At 37.6% G+C, this 7,645-nt stretch overlaps 1 pseudogene; it reads left to right on the forward strand.

Moving 5' to 3' along the window:
• The first annotated feature begins 966 nt into the window (after positions 1–966).
• Positions 967–5,032, forward strand: LOC118797695 (annotated as a pseudogene).
• Positions 5,033–7,645: the final 2,613 nt, after the last annotated feature.

Consider the following 7,645-nt stretch of genomic DNA (forward strand, 5'->3'; position numbering starts at 1 on the left):
CCATGAGATCGTTTGCCAGTTACAGGAATTTCATTAATGAATTTTCATGCTGACTCATATGTGCTATAGTGTAGGAGGGGTTTGAGGGTCCAGCAGGGTTTAAAAGCTTTCGAGTATGAACACTTGTCTAATGTGAAAAGCAACACCTTACAAGTAAGTTACATTTTATGTTTTAGATTCAAAATTGTTAGATTATGTTCAGTTACATAACAAGGTATAGTTACCGTTACTAATAAGTTTCATGTAAGATGTCATAATGTTTGATGTTATAGTGGCTAACAATACACAGCAAAATGAGCATGTCAGTGAAATGTAGCTGCTTACGTAAGTAAATACCGCCACAATATGAAAACAAAATCACAAGTTTCTATGTAAATCCTCATGCTGTCTTCATGTTGAATGGACATTCAAGTTTGTATATTATATGTATATAAGTGTGTGTATTATTGTTTAATTCTGTCCAGGTCCAGGTCTGCTTCAGAATCAAGCTTTCAGAGAATCGAGGTCTTTGTCTGTTGAAACAGCTGCCTGAAAAAATGACAGTAAGCTATAGTTTACTTATGCTAATGTGACTATTCTAAATGTGGATTGGACTTATTCAAGGTTTATGTGTTTTGTTAACCCTCACTTTTTCTCATAGATGTAAAAAAATATCTTTAAAAGAAAATTTAAATGTACAGAAAAGCAGGTAGTTTAGTCTGAACTTCACTCAACATACCTGAGTAAATATCAGTTTATGAGTTTACTGCACTTTCATGTTGTACTTTTTACAATTTTACTATTTTAATGTTTATTATGTCTCTCAATCTCTTTGTCTGTTCTGCAGTTCAGAGTGCTTCTGGCTCTAGTGCTCCCCCTGCTGCCTGGGAGTGCCTCAGTTTCTCAGACCAACTGCTCTGATGTCTCCACTGAATGGAGTTTACACCATCTACCCTGCAGGTGACACACCTGTACAGGTTTACTGTGATGGACGAGTATAAGAAGTGGGTGCTATGTTAGACTGTATCTCTACCCTAGAACTGCAGCATTGAGGTCAATGCCTTTTTACTGTCTATTAGCAACAACATTATTAAAGAAACAATGGATAGCATGCAGTTATATTTATATTTATAAAGACATCCAAAATGTGTAATCTGTGTGGTTTAACAAGTCACTGATAGAGACTCTTGTTAAGTGTCAGTGGTGGACAGTAATAACAAGCCATTAATTACTGTACATAAGTACTTTTGCAGTATCTGTACTTTTATAGAAATTAACTGCACTGCTTTCAGAAGGATACTGTGAAGTAAAATATAGATTTTCTGGTATTGCTTTGTTTTAAGATCTGCTTCTTAAAATTTCATTTACTATAAGCAAGCAATTAATAATGCTAATGCAATTATTCTTACACTTTCAAACACAGTGGGCACACACTAGCATTGTAAAATAAGTTGTCAGCTGTTTATGAGTTCTGCTTAACAAGACAAACAATCATAAATTGTATAAGTACACTTGTGTCTGACCCTTTATTAGCATTTCTATCATATTTGCTCATTGTGAATTCAGATAATTATCACCTGTTTGTAATTCTTGATTAAGATGTATCAAAAAGACATAACAGGTATGCTTTTAACTAAAAGACTAAAAATAATTGACACTGGACTCATTGGATAAAAATAATAACTAATTTCTTTAACCTGTCTTATAAATACTGTAGCATTCATTGGTATTAAAACAGGCATATTTTCACACAAGTAGTAGTGCTTTATTAACCGGCTGTTGTCGGCCACAGCCACACTGTACATAAGCAAAGCTTATGGTTAAGAGCTCTCTCTAAGCTTCCATCTGGACTCTACTCATGTTTGCACTCTATCACTAAGCAAACTAAGCAAAAGGGCAAGGGAATACAGGTCATGCACAAAAAAGGAAAAACAGACATCAGTATGCTCAATATGGAGACAATACTTCAGAATGAGTCTTTGTAAACAAGCAGTTTAAATACATGGGAAAACAGGTTTGTGTAATTAGAAGTCCGGTGATGCTGAGCGGTGGATCTGTTGTAGTCCTGAGTCATGTGACGAAGCAAGGTGTTCTGGGAATTGTAGTCTGATGCGGCCATGTCAGCTCTAGTTTCAGCCGGACCAGAGGGAGGTGTGACAAAAAAAAAATTTGTATAATATACAAAAGAATATTTTGCAATCCATATCACTCCCCAGAACACTGAATGTTAAGTCATAGCTATAACTAGGCCTGGGCAGCCCTAGGAAGCTTTCAGAACTAAAGGAAATGCCATGATCAAATGCCTGTGTGAGGTATTTTGAAATCAGCCAGTATCACAAAGGTTTCACCTGAACTTAAGGCACAAGAGAAGAAATGTTGGATCATTAGAATATCACACTTCTGTATTTTTAAGCAACTAAAATATAAACAGAGCGCTTATACTTTTGCTTGAGTAATATTCTGCTATAGTATCACAACTTTCACAGTGAAAAAATTCCATCTGCTCTATACTGTTTACATGTAAATATAAATTTATTTTAGTCTGAGGAGGTTCTGTGAGAAGTTTTTACAGTGTGTATGACTGCCTTTATTCCACTTTAGAAATGAAGGTTATCTTTACACCAGGTGATTCAGAGGAGAATGGATGGCAGCGTGAACTTCTACAGACCATGGGAGCAGTACAAGAAAGGATTTGGGAACTTGAATAGAGAATTCTGGCTGGGTGAAAATTCATTATCTTTCAGGAACACTGCGTAGGGACCAATTCATTTTATTTACGTAATAAATATTCTAAATTACTTACCTTTAGACCGGAACATTCATAAAAAACCTTTATAACAGACGGTACTCTTCTTTCTCTGTGGAATCTGAAGCCAATGGCTACAAACTTTACAACGTTGATCGATTCTACAATGGAGGAGCAGGTGAGATAGAATTTATGATATGGAAAATAATGGAGATGGACGTTGAAACAAAGTGGAGACAAGGACTTTATCATGATCGTACTTCGTCCTTATATGTATATATGTGAGATAAGTGCTACTGTACTTAATGAGGCTGGTCACATTAAAGCAGCAGTTTAAATGCGTTTAATAACAAGTACACTCTCAAAAAAAAAAAGGTATGAAAGTACCCCTCTTGTCACTGGGGTGGTACCCTCAAGGGTACATCTGAGTACCTTCGGTCAGGGAACATAATTGTACCGTAATCCATTGAAATTATATAAGCTGTATTGACTCCACACATCCAGGCTTTTTATTTTATTGTTCTGTTTTAAGACATTAGATTATGAAAAAATACAACTTATTTAAATATACAACATATTTAAGGTTCACAACTGGACTTCAAACCACTGTTGTACCTTTGAGAGCACATTTACACTGTTTGTACATTGATGAACAAAAAAAATGTACCTACACAGAACCTTTATTTCTAACAGCATAGAATGAGTAATGATGCTGTACTGTAACACAGTGTTTCACTGCCTCACAAGTGTAAATATGTAAGCTTGCAAGTGCACAATGTTTTATGAGCTGTGAAAACTGGCTAGAGGTCTACTGGCTGGAGCAATACTGATTATTCTGTTCACTTTAATGAAGCCAGACTCCTGCCAGTCTCAGAGAGAGAGTCTCAGTAGGTCTGTTGCTCAGCATTGGCAAGAACCGCCTATTTTGACAGAAAGCGGCCGTTTTATAGACATGAAAAATAGCCAAACACAAACCATTGTTTTTGAGTACAACCAGGCCATTTTTAAAAGTGCTACAACAAAAACAGCCCAGCAGGACACAAAGCAGTGTGCATCGGCAAATATGCAAGAGTGTCTCAATTACTAGCCACAAAATACTTCAATGTAAACTGTTGAAAGACTATTAAGGATGTGATGCCCCAAACTTTACGTAACTTTTTCAGTCCAGTCATTGTGTCTCACTCTGAAAGGCTTATCGTTGTCAGAGAGTGCACAGTGGGCAAACTCAATTTTCTTTTTTCTACGCTGATAAAAAAAAAAAAACACTGTATGGAAGTCTGTTCAGATGGCTATGGGTGGAGCTTACTTTAAAATGTATTCTGGTACAGATTACCTCTTAACCTAATCCAAATGATTACTATATTAAAGTAAAACCTTTACTTTGGGATTACTTCTTATTTTTTAAATTCTATTCTGCCAATAAAAAAACACTTCCTAAATTTTCTATAGATTGGCTGAGTAAAAGACTATGAACTGCTACTTCTGAGGAGGATTCTTTATATTTCTCTGCTGGCGGAAGCCCTGACCCCCTCCCAAAATGAAAACTCTTCAAATCTTCACGACTCATGTGACATATTTAACCCTCAGAATAGCAAATCTTGAGAGAGTGTTGAGTTTGCTTTGTATGTGACTGAATGTAATTCTGCTGGTAACAACCCTGTTTTTATAATGTACCTGTAATCTGATTACTGCCTTTTTTACTGTAACTGTAACAGAATGCAGTTACCTCTTTTAGTATCCTGATTCCTTAACTCTGTTACAGGTATTCCATTACTACCAAACTCTCCACATGGCTGTCTGGATAGCCAATGAGAATGTATCTAAAATTCCAATAGAGATCGTAGTCTTAGCCTACAATAAACATCAGACTGAAAGGAGGTTCTGAAGCCAAGAATGTTGATGTCAAAACAAAGACTATAACAGTGTTCACATAAAATCAAAAGTAATTTTTACATAAATTTATATTAAATATGTTATGAAGTTGTTTACTCTGTTTTGTGATATTTGAATGTGGAGAGCATGTCTGTGGTGACAGATCCTTCTGTCTACAGGCGACTCACTGGCACTTCACAATGGACAGAAGTTCTCCACCTTCGACAAAGACCAGGACTCTAGTAGTGATAACTGTGCTAAACTCTACCTCGGAGCATTTTGGTATAATAATGGCCACCATGCTAACCCTAACGGTATATATGTGTGGGGACAGCACGGCAAACATAATGCTATTGGAAATGTGTGGTACCACTTTAAGGACTTATGGAGTATGGTCTCAAGTTCATCAGTATGAAGATCAGACCTGTGGCTTAGATCCATATGATGTCTTCTTCTTGCTCAAAATAAATTCTGAGTTCATAATATTTCAGGTCAAAATCATTGCTCACACTGTTACTTTATTATCTTAATTTTGTGTTGAGCTGCATTTTCTATTCTAATGCTTGTTTAAGCTCTCAAGATGTTTTCACATTGTAAAGTTTTCAGCAGAAAATGAATGTTTGATCAGGGACACGGGAAGGTGTTTTAAATTGGGAGTGCCGACATTTTAAGCAGTGTATACTTGACATGAATAATGTCATGGAAAAATATTTGCCTTATTTTTTTTCTCTTAATGATTATTCACATCAATCAGAAGGTGTTGCACATCCTGCTCATTCTTTTCTTAACAAACTTTATGCAAATGAGCTGAGCAAATCAGCTAACTGATCAAACTGTCGATGTGTGGTGCAGGAAGCAATTGTGTCATGGCCACAGCTGCACACTTAAATACAACACTGAGTGGTAGATAGAATGCCAGATAAAAAAGTGTATCCAAAGTGCAGGATATTAAGTCAATTTTTTTTTTCAGTATAAAAAAACTCTCTCTGGGGCTTGTAGCAGCTTGTCACGGATTCTCCCTGAGTATGTCCTTCTTCCCCCTTATGGTAGCCATGCGCCTTTTTGTTTTCTTGTGACATGTGCTTTTGTTGTGGTTCTGTGTCTCCTCCCTGGTCCTGCCCCCTTGTTATCTGTTCCACCTGTCTATGCTCCGCCTCTCGTTAGTCCCAGGTGTTTCTCGTTTCCCCTCTGTGTATTTATACCCCTGTGTTTGTTCAGTTTCAGTCTTGTATTGTGGACGTACTTGTGGATGTCACCTTGTCTCTTGTTTTCTTTCATCTTGTAGTTTGGTTTTGTTTTTGTCATGGACTTGTCTGTTCTTCAAACCTCTGCCACTCTGGACTCTGTAAACTCTAATTTCAATAAAAGCAACTCACATTTGCATCCCACCTCCTTGTCTACACCGTTACCCAGCTCTGCATGCATTTTCCCTCTTTACTCCTCAACCTGTTTGTGTTTTAACAATACAACCCCAAAGCATCCAGCAGCCGATGGTTGGAGCCATTTGGCTCACTGTAATGAAAATGCAAATCAGAAAATGAAAACTTGCAGTGCATGGCTACTGCCGCACCCTTTAGCACCCCCACTTCCTGCATCCCTGTTCATAGTAAATTTTAACATGCTATATATTGAATGTATTGAATGTACTCCTCTGTTTAATGCAAATAAAACAATCACTGCTAAAATATCATGCATATTTTTATAATTTTCATTTGTGACCACTCCTTAAACTTCGCAAGTGTAATAGTGTTGCAAATTCAAACTACAAATACAAAAATTACATTTTAATTCAAGTTGATAAGCTGGCTTCGAGGTGAATGTTAGAAGCTGACTCGCCCTGAAGAGCCGATGTTATTTTATTTTTATAAATTGTATAATTTGTAAATTAACACAAATAAATGAGCATATGTTATACTGCTGTAGCATCCATTGACCTCTCTTCTGGATCTCCTTGCTCTGCCCCCTCGTTGTCACCAACACCTTCTGCTTGCTATGTTAAGTTTGGCTCTGGTTTGGTTCTTAGCAGTTTTCTTGTAATTATTAGCTGTGTTTTAAACTGTGCCTGGTTAGTTCTTCACCTGTCTGTTAATGATCGGTTGATGGATTTGTTTGCAATTTGCTTGTTGGTCTAGCTTGTGATCCCTTATCTTTCACAATTCATCCAGTCAAACTACTTACCAACACCCGATCTATCAGACTTGTTTCTAAATAAGAAGCACAACACATTTTTGTTAAGTAGTCATTTAGAACGTAGAAGAAAGTTTTATTGGGTGAAATCCTATAGTGGGTAGGCAACTGAAGCCAGTAAAAAATAGGATTAATCCTCCTGACAATCTTAAAAGGCCCTATACACTTGGGACTTTACATGATAATTTCAACTTCAAATCCTTGGTGGACAGCCATACTCTCTGACCCACTTCATATGTAGGGCAGTCTCTGTGATGGCAGTCTGCTTGGATTTTCTGTCTCCTTATTGCCCTCTGTAGACGAACATGAGCTTCCTCCCATGTTTGCTCACTCCATCTCATCCAGTCTTCTACAGCCGGAACTTCAGATGGCTCTCCAGACCAGGGAAACAGAGGAAGTTGGTACCCTAGGACACACTGAAATGGGGTTCAGCCTGCAGTCATATTCGGAGTTGCTGCAATATGAACACAGAAATCTGCCTATTTCCTGGTTGAGTCTTTCCACTTGCCCATAAGATTGGGGATGACAACCAGAAGACAGGCTGACTGTGATGTTCAACAATTTACAAAAGGCTTGCCAATCATGGGAGGTAAACTGGGGACCCTGGTCTGAAACACTATTTCCTGGGAGACCATAAAACCTAAATACTTCGCAAAACAATGTCTCAGCAGTTTCCATGACAGTAGGTAACTTACTTAATGGAATGAGTCGACACTCCTTGGAGAATCGGTCAGTGACCACCATGATGACTGTATGGCCATGAAATGAAGGGAGGTCCGTCATAAAATCACTAGACAAATGGGACCATGGATGATGAGGCAGCCCTGCAGGCAATTGATGTGGTGTCCTGCTTTGTGCACA

This window comes from Colossoma macropomum, unplaced genomic scaffold, assembly GCF_904425465.1.
Source record: "Colossoma macropomum unplaced genomic scaffold, Colossoma_macropomum, whole genome shotgun sequence".
NCBI classification, from domain to species: Eukaryota; Metazoa; Chordata; class Actinopteri; order Characiformes; family Serrasalmidae; genus Colossoma; species Colossoma macropomum.